We start from the raw sequence: 10,494 nt of genomic DNA, 5'->3' as shown, positions 1-10,494 counted from the left end.
CCATCAAGAGCCTACAGGAGGATATTGATCCTTGATTACTGAATTCAAACTAATCACTATACCATGTCCTGATTCCATACAACTTCTGCCTTGATATCCTTTGACCTGAATCAATCATAGGAAATTCCATGTCGTACATGGGGCAGTATCACACTACCGGACGGTGGTGGAAACGTCGGGCTATGCGACATTAGGATGTTGGATCACAGTCACTGAACATACATTGAATAGTACAAAACATTATATATAGCATAAATATCACTTCCATTATGGACAAACAAGTTACATGTATATATGTTTCTATAATACTAGAATCTCTAATACGAAATGTGTCCTCGGTAGCTTTGTCGGTCAACCACTACTTTCGGCGATGCAATCTACTTGGTTTCCTAGGAATACATGTGAGTTTGGAAAGGTTCAACATAATGTTAGTGAGTTGAAAAGTTTTATATTTTATTCTTTGAAAATAGTGTTATACTATTCCTAGGTGCTACGGTTTCCTTAATTCTCATTCATCTTATATACTATTAGTGTATCCGTATCTGAAGGGTATACTTCAGGAAATGAGTGCTTTTAAGAGTAGAACTAACTGAGAATGACATCAATGAAGGTTTGTTGGATACAATCCAACATTTTCTTATATAAGTATATACTAATAAAATGAATGGAGTCCCAACACTTTATTAGATAATTATAATAAATATATAATTATGTTTAAATAGATATTCTTAGTAAAGCCAACCAACGGAGTGACAACATAACCATTATTCGAGTTGAGTAATGGCATAACATACTACAATTATCCATTTGGATTCAGGTGTAGTGACAACATAATATACCATTATTATCCATCTGAATCGATCATAATGACGGCATAATATACTACTATTATCCGTTGAGTTGAGCATAGTGACAACATAATATATCATTATTATCTGTTTGAGTTAAGCGTAGTGATGACATAATATACTACTATTATCTCTTTGAATTGAGTGTAGTGACGACATAAAATAATACTAATATCCGTTTGAGTCGAGCGTAGCAACGACGTAATATATTATTATTATTATTATTATTATTATTATTATTATTGTTGTTGTTGTTGTTGTTGTTGTTGTTGTTATTATTATTATTGTTATTATTATTATTATTATTATTATTATTATTATTATTATTAGTAGTAGTAGTAGTAGTAGTAGTAGTAGTAGTAGTAGTTTTGAGTTTAGCGTAGTGACGACATAATATATTACTATTATTTGTTTGAGTCGAGCATCTTGACGACATAATATATTTTATTATCTGTTTGAATTAAGCATAACGATGGAGTAGTGTAAATATTATTTATGAGTATTTGGGAGAATAAAGACTAAGTATAATGTTTTCCTAAAGAGTTGGCCAGAGTGACGACTAGGTATAATGGTATCTGAGAGATTTGGCCAGAACAAATGCTAGGTACTAAGTTACCCTAGAGATTTGGTGATATTAACTACAAGGGTATCGGTGTTTTCTGGAAACTGGCCAATGTAACAACCAGGTAGGATGTTTTCTTTAAGTGTGAGGCAATATAATCACTAAACATAATATTATCTTTACAAATTGGGTAGATTATCTACTGGGCATAATATTATCCTATTGTTATGAGCATAATTATCTATCTAATCTTATGAAATTAGTAATAACTATGCAATATGTGTATTTAAACAAGTATTCCCCCAAAAAGAGTTTGGAAAATGGAGTCGTGAACTCACTTGTATATGTGGAACAGTTGTTGTAGAGTAAAATTCGAAAGTCCGAATGTCGGGAGGTGTTCGGGATCGGCCGAACTCGAGAGTATAACCTAATGTTAGCTAAAATATATTAATATAAAGTTTTCTGGGGTTTTATAGGGATATTTCAAAGTAAAAACGAGAGAAAGAAAGGGATTGAGGTGTGAGAAATGGATCTGCTGGGACCTACTATTTATAGCAGTTTTTGAAGTGCGCACTACGCATTTGCACACCACCCTAGTGCGCATGAGCCATAAAAATCTGCCACATGTCGCCTTCTGGAAGCTTCTGTAAGTGTCCGATGTTCTTTATATCCACACATAACTCTTAACAAGTACTACAACTTTCATTTAGGTTGCATTGGCAAATTTTTACTTTATTTTTAGGTGTTAATTTTATAAGATTTAATGATTTTTCAAAAATCATATCTCGCTCATATGGATTCCAATTTGGCGGACTTTTTCTCTAAATTCTTATCTCGAGAAGTAGTGCGATTCTCCTTTTGGTGACTTTAGTTAAAAGTCAACGATTCTTTTCATAGAATTTTGATGTTAAAATTTTACGTGCACGATTAATTTTTATTCTTATAAAATTCATAACTAATTCAAAAGAAGTGAGATTTCTACAAATTTTATATTTTTAGGATCACGTTGATGTGTACTTTCAAAATTATATATATATATATATATATATATATATATATATATATATATATATCATACTTATATACATAATTACGTAGTTTTTACTCAGCGTAATTCGGGTAGAGTAACAACTAACTACTATGCTTATCCTTTTAGTTTAGTTTTATATAGAGTAATTGACTCCTAGGGTTTACCATCGAAGTGAAGTTTAGAACCGATTTGATTTTTTCTATGAGAGTTAGTGAGAGTGTCATCAGACAAGTACTTTCTAATACATAGTGGTAGTCATATTTCCCGGAGACAAGTACTATCTAGAACATAAAGTGGTAGCAACATTTATCAAGTACTTACTGGAATATAGAGTGGTATTGAAATAACTCGAGTACTTACTGGAACATAAATTGGTAGTGACATTGATCAAGTACTTACTAGAACATAGAGTGGTAGTGACATCAGTCAAGTAGTTACCGTAACATAGAGTGGTAGTGACATCAGTAAAGTACTTACTTGAACATAGACTGGTAATAACATAAGTCAAGTACTTACTGGAGCATAAAGTTAAAAGATATCGAATCCCTATGATATTTCGATGGGTTTTCGAATTAATTCATTTTAGAGTTCTCGAGGGATTCATAGCTTTACTACGAGTTCTACTTAATGTTATATAACAATCCGGGGAATACGTTTACATGCTGCTAAAATTAAACAGTTTTTCGACCATATGATTTCTCCATATTATGGTTGAACTTAAACGAGAGCCGCGCAATAGAGCTAAATCACATATTCTAAAACTATTTAATTCTAGAATCATGTAACCTACGTATCCTCCTAATAATTAATAACATGCGTTTCTTAGCTTTTATCAGTTTTGTGTTCCAATGAGTGTTTAAATCTAGTTTTCACAAAACTATATCATCATTTTAGCTTCTATGTAAATTATTTAGTGAGGACGTACTAATTTCTAAGAGTGGGTTATGGGTATCGTTGTTTGTTCCAATTAAATATTATCTTCACTGAGTGTTACCCCATTAATTTGCCAATCTAGGGTAGTCTCTTTTGAAGTTGCCAATTTCTCCACATTCATAGCAGTTGCGATTTCTAGTTCTCGAGTTTGTGGCGTGGGTCGGGCTCCTATAGAAATTAGTGGTGTGTCCCTTCCTTCAACAGTTATTATGGATTAGCTCTCTGCATGCACTTTCATGGTGATAGTTTCAATCCCTACATAATGGAAGATCTCCAACATATTATCTTAGTGGAATGGGTGATGGGATGGTTGCTAGGTAAAATTTACCTAAGTCTTGTTTTATCCTTAGTGGTTGTTATAAGTTATCATCATAATTCCTTTGGCTATTTCCAGACTTTAGAAGGTCACCTTTCTAGACCATAGTGCCTTGGCGTATTTCCTGACTGGTCACGTTAAAGGCCAGCCTCTTAGCACTATTATACGTAGTTGGTCTGGATGCAATGACTAACCCTTAAATTGGTTGAACTAATCCCCACATGTACCTTTCTACCATGCTGTGCTCTAGGCTGACAAGGGTGGGGTAGAATATAGCGAGATCACTAAAGCGGTTGGTATAAGTTGCAATGTCTACATCTTTCATGGTTGTTGGTCTAGAAAAATCCCCGTGCTAACATCTCAAAATAATATCCATTTAATAATTGGATCTCAACCCATAATAAAGAATCTAAGCTACTTGACCCATATCCGTGGTAAAAGACCATTTTACCATTTTTCTTACTTGTCCCAAAACTAAGGCCCAACTGAACTACTTAAAAGGCCCAAATCCTAAATGGTAGCCTAAAGCCCAATATGCCTCAATCTTCAAAATTGGGCCCAAAACCCATCATGGTCCTAAAATCCAAGGAAGCCTAATATACTAGTCAAAATCCCAAATTAGAATTCTAGTGGCCCATCAAGGCTCAATCTACGTGGGGCGTACTCAGCTCGTACACTTAGCGTACTCCGTCCGAGGTCAGTACGTGCAGCGTACCTGCTAGGTATGCCCAACGCACTCCCCAGACTACAAAATCACTTCATTAAGCACTAAAACAATTATGAACTTTTTCCAAACTCTCAGATCTGGTCCTTAAGGGTGACTTACTATGTAAAGTTGGCAACTTTACACCCATGCATGGATTAATGGGACCGAACACTTAAAAAGAAGCTTCATAAAGCTCTAAACACTTTCATGGACCGATATCTTTCACAAAGTTTGCATTTTTATGAACAAGGGACCTCAATGGAGCTAAGATCTAACATTAGTTGCTTCTAGAGTAGATCAAAAGTTCAAGTTTAACCCAAAAGACTCAAAAATGCGTAAATAACTCCATAAGATAGATCTAGCACAAACGACCATCAAGGTGAGAGATTTTTACCTAAAATGGCTTGCAACTGTGAAGGCAACTATGGATCTACAATATCAAGCTATTCCTCCAAGTTTTCCTCATCTTCTTCTTCACTACAAAACACCAACAAACCCACTATCAAGCTCAAATATCACCAATTGCACTTAGGGTTGCATTTTCAAGATACATGGAGATGGAAGTTGGTCAATAGATGTCCAAGAAGTGGTTTAAGTAGTTTCAATAAGGTGAAAACCCTAAAAATTAGGGTTTCCCCCGTACCACATATGCCATGTGTACTCTACGTTCGTCTTACGTATGTGGGTGGAATCCACGATTAGCTAATGGGCTGGTACGCTAAGAGTACTCATAGAGTAAGCCCATTGTACTAGCTAGGGGACCAAAATGTAAATAACTTGTATTAAAGGGCTAAAAAGGGAACATATCAAATTGTGAATATTACAATGCATGCTTTTCGTTACGCGAATAGAGTCAGTTTACGACCCATTTTTACTATTTTAAAAGTTTTACCCGGGGGGGTATAAATATCAATCGTTATATAAAGCATGAAACCTTAGGATAATGTTGTTATAGATACTATACCTAGTTGTAAACTATGATGTTATGAATATGAGTTATGATGCCCGATCATCTAGGAAGAGATATTACCTAGATGTTATAACGACCAATTTCCTAGCATAACATAGTACCTAGAAGTAATGCTAGTAAAATATAGGGATATGCATTGTACCTAATCATTACTCTGCCCAAATATCCAAATTTCAAATTAACCATAATTAGGGTATATACATATGGCAAATAATATAAACTTATATATATATATATATATATATATATATATATATATATATATATATATATATATATATATATATATATATATAGACACACACACACACAAGATAATTATGAGATTTAAAAGAGTATAATTATCAAATATAAAGGTGAAAGATTTATATTGTGATAGTTATAGGTAATCACTAAGTGAGAATGATAAAATATAAAATACCTAAGGTTAATGCGTTAGTGAGCTGTTATTATTTATCCTTAGCCTGATTAAATTCGGCTACCCCAAACCTATAAAGCTTGACAGAGCCAGAAAGATATGTCTAGATCTATACGGGGTTTGACACCCCCATCTATGATTGCTTGAAGAAATCTCGCCAGGATAACTTTCTTATTACAATCTATTCGACATACAATGAATCGTCGTGCAAGGCAATCACTAGTTAAACAATGTCGATTACGGGCGCTCATGCTAATACATTACCACCACATTAGAGATCCGGCTACCAAGTGGGACGCCTTAGAGTGGTAGATAAAATACGTTAGGATTAATAAAATATCCTAAAAGATAATAAGATAGGGTTAGAAAAAATCCTATAAAGATAGTAAGTTAGGATTAGTAAATCACCCTATAAAGATATTAAGATAGGATTAACAGAACATCCTAAAAATATAATAGGATAAGAGATAATATAATAAATCATAGGAAACAAGGAGTTTAACAAAAATGATTATAATCATTGTAAAAAGAGTAAGTTACGTGAATAGTCCCTATGGTTTAGGGTAATTTGCATATTTGGTCCATAACTTATTATTTTTTTTTTAACTCGGAAGGTCCCTATTGTTTGTTTTTGTTACGCACTTGGCTCCTTCCTTACCTAAAAAGATTATTTTGCCATTGATTTTTTTTTAATTTATTTAAATAAACACACCTCAACCCTATCCCCTCACCTTACCTTACATACCCTATCATTTTTCCTATTTAAATAATAGTCTTTTTAGGTAAGACGTAGACAAAGCGTGTAACAAAAACAAATAGTGGTGACCAAGCGCGTGACAAAAAGATATAATAAGGACCTTCTAAGTTAAAAAAACAAATTAAGGACCAAACGTGCAAATTACCTCAAACCATAGGTACCATTCATGTAATTTACTATTGTAAAATTCTATACAAAGTTTTGAAATAAAGTTTACCATATGTTTATCTCAAAACCTGTAAACTCACTAACATCAAGTTTACATTTACATAACTCACATGTGTTCCTAGGTTGGAATAAGGATCAAGGCAAGGAAGGACTATCAGCTCGAAGATACATGGGTTTCATTACATAGATAGATAAAGGTTACGCTCTATGATTTGGATAATCTGAATACCGTCACCACTCAGCATTTTCGCTAACTGTCAAGGAAGGTGTGTCAAATATTTGTATCGTTGTTTGGAAAGTCAAAGAAATTTGCGTCATCGTCATAGTTCGAAATTGGATCAACTTTGGAAAATTGATCTACTGCATCTTGAAAACCTTCAACCTTTTATTTGAGGGTTGGATTACTTTCCTACCCTTAAGTCATATAAGTAGAGGTATTCTTCCCCCTAAACCCGAAATGGGAGTACCTCGGAATCAAATGGAGGAAAAGTTGGCATCAAACCAGATAGATTTTGAGAAACAGGTGGATTTGGAGTTGGAGATGGTCTTGATTGAGATTCCAAGTCAAGAGCTATTTTTACTTGTCCGAAAAAACTTTCAAAATAAACTTCATAAATGACTTGAGGATTTCGAGAACCAGGAGGTAGAGCATCGGACTCCATGATGTGGGTTGTAACATGGATTGGTTATGAGTTCCAAATGAAGTTGTCATCAAAAGTTATATCAAAGTTTTCTTCAATTACATGGTTATGATAATTAAAAATCCGATAAGCTTTTGATTTAGCAAAGTATCCTAAAAAGATAACTTCATCAGATTTTGGTTGAAACTAGGTGAGTTGATCACGATTGTTCTTGATTAAACATCTACATCTAAAGATGTACGAAATTATGTCTAAGTACAGCCTACCATCCACAAACCGATGGTCAGAGCGAACGAACGATTCAAACGTTGAAGGATATGCTAAGAGCATGTACCCTGGAATTCCAAGGTAACTAGGATGATCATTTACCTCTGGTAGAATTTTCCTGCAGTACTAGTTTCCACTCAAGCATCAAGATGACACCTTATCAAGCTTTGTATGGACAAAAGTGTCGAATACCATAATGTTGGCTTGAAGCTGGGGAAAAGCAGTTTATGGGACTTGAGATAGTCCATCAGACTGCTAAAAAATTGAAAGTGATTAGCGAAAGGATGTTAGCATCTCAGGACCGTCAAAAGAGCTATGCTGATAAGAAAAGACAATTGATAACATTCGAAATTAGAGATTTGGTTTTACTTAAAGTCTCGCTGTGGAAAGGACTTATAAGATTTGGTAAAATAGGAAAGTTGAGTCCAAGGTTTTTTGGATGGTTCAAAGTTCTTCAGAGGATTGGGAACCAAGCTTACAAGCTAGAATTACCAGAAGAACTAGATGGTATTCATAACACTTTCCACGTGTGTTACTTGAAGAACCGGAGACAATCGTTGACCGTAAGACTATGAACTTGCAACGCAAGATGGCCGATTTAGTGCTTGTGTGATGGAAACATACGAATGAGCTAAATCTCACCTGTGAAACGGAGAGTGACATAATGAGTCGCTATCCGCATTTGTTTGCTGATGTATGATTCCGGGGATGAAATCATCCTATGGGGGAGATAATTGCAACGCCTGTGTTTCCAGGCTAGGCATTAATGATGATGTAATAGTCTAGGCCAACCTTTGTAACTTGTTTTGAAATAATAAGATGTATTATTTGAGTATTATGTGCTTTATGCTTAATTATTATGATTTAATAAGTTAAGGATAAAAATAAGCATCGAAAATAAATATTAGATGAGCCCGATATAAATGAAGAAAGTTGTAGTGGTTGAAACAAGGATTCTAGAGATATAAAGAACACCAAAATCTGAGTTATAACGAAGAAATTATGATCTGTCAAAGTTTCGCAACAAAATCGATACGATGTTGTGTGACGTAAAAAGGGAATTTACGATAAAGTGCTTTTTAGCCTTAGCAATCTAAATGAAAGTTATAGTATACGCTAAAATGAGAGTGTGCATTAAAATAATATCCAAATCTGACTTCGTATAATGAAGTTATCAATTTTCTAAGATTTGGTATAGCCGTATGCAGCCCGAAAGTCGAATTTTAAATCGAGTGATTTTTAGCCAAAACAACCTAAACGAGAATCGAATATCTTGTTGATAGTAGTTCAACGGTAAATAGACAGATGAAAACGAACGTCGGATGAAGAAGTTATGATTTTTTAACGGACTTTTCCTGTCTGTTAAAAATATAAGTTTAAAAATAAAGTCAAAATTAGCCAACGTTGTCTAAACAAAAGTTGTAGAACATAATTTCATCTACGCGTGGATGTAAAGAACGTCAAAAACTGAGTTCGTATGCAAATGTTACAAATTTTTGAAGTTTGAAAATTCGAGTACGCCGAGCGTACTCCTGTAAGTGATCCGGAGTCCGTCACCCCTTACTCCTTCGCATGAGAGACACGTGTCGTATCCTTGACACGTTCGAGCTGATCCACTTTGTATGCCCAACGTATGAAGTTACACCCAACGAAGAGCCTTCCGAGGCAGAACGCCCCGCGTACCGAAGAATTACGCCCAACGTAATAAGGAGCTTCGGCCTCCTATAAATAGGATGTGAGGCTGCCCCGAAAATGGTTACAAAATTTTCATCTTTCACCCTTTTTCTCTTTTCCAAGCTACACTAAACCCCACCCCCAACCCCCCCTCCCCCCCAAGCCTATAATAACATCCTAGCATCGTAAGCAAACCCCGGAGAGCTCGAAGACCCTGAGAAAATTGTTTTTCAAGACGAAACTCTGCCTGCGTGAAGCCCGGTTTTTACGAAAAACATCCCGACTTCATCGAAAAATATTGTTTTAAGGGATGAAATGCTGTCCAACCGTCGTCTGATCAGGTGAGTGAATAGTTACTTTCATCTTACGCATAGATATGAAGTATTTTTCTATAAAATATGTGCTATGTGTAATTATATTGTTTGTTTATTTGAGATGGATGTTGAATAGATGTTTCATACAAGTTTTAAACTGTATATGTATATTTATCTACAAATATGTTGGGTAAAACATGGGTAGATGAAATAGTTGATGAGTGTTAAAATGATGAGAGGTATCAATGTTGTTATTGTTGTTGTTGTAGTCATCTAGCAGAGTATAGATGACAACCACAGACCTTTCTAGACAGTCCAGTGGAATGCTAGCAGGCTCACAACCTATAGGTGTTGGTGAACTATATGTTCACTGGTGTACTCCACCCCCTCATGGTTGCCTTAAGGACATGTATGGGTGAGGAATCCCGTTAGCAGTAGGGTTCATCCCGATGATCATCCTTAGGCTAGGTCCCTTGTGATAGGTGTTTAGGGATGTAAAGTGAGGATAACTGAAACGGGTAATCAAAGTTATTATTGGTTGATGAAATTAATAAATTTATTGGTGGTTGACGAAATTAATAAATTTATTATTTGTAGGTTGAAAACCCTATATACTCACCAGGCTCCCAAGCCTGACTCACTCAGCTTTTTATATTACAGGTAGTGGACCCAGAGCATAGTTAGATGATAACGAGAGATTTTTGGATTATAGGCCGGTAGCTGTAAATAACTAATGTAAGGATTATAATGCACTGTTTATGCTTTTGGTCTGTATCGGAACATGAGATCTCGAGGTTTTGTTATATAATGAAAATACATTTCTTTAATAAATGTTTTGAGATCTCGAGTTTTCCACTTGCCTTCTTCCACTCAGAATGCATACATCTTCA

The sequence above is a fragment of the Lactuca saligna genome, chromosome 4, assembly GCF_052625555.1.
Source record: "Lactuca saligna cultivar CGN05327 chromosome 4, ASM5262555v1, whole genome shotgun sequence".
NCBI lineage: Eukaryota > Viridiplantae > Streptophyta > Magnoliopsida > Asterales > Asteraceae > Lactuca > Lactuca saligna.
Note: the sequence above shows the minus strand (reverse complement) of the source record.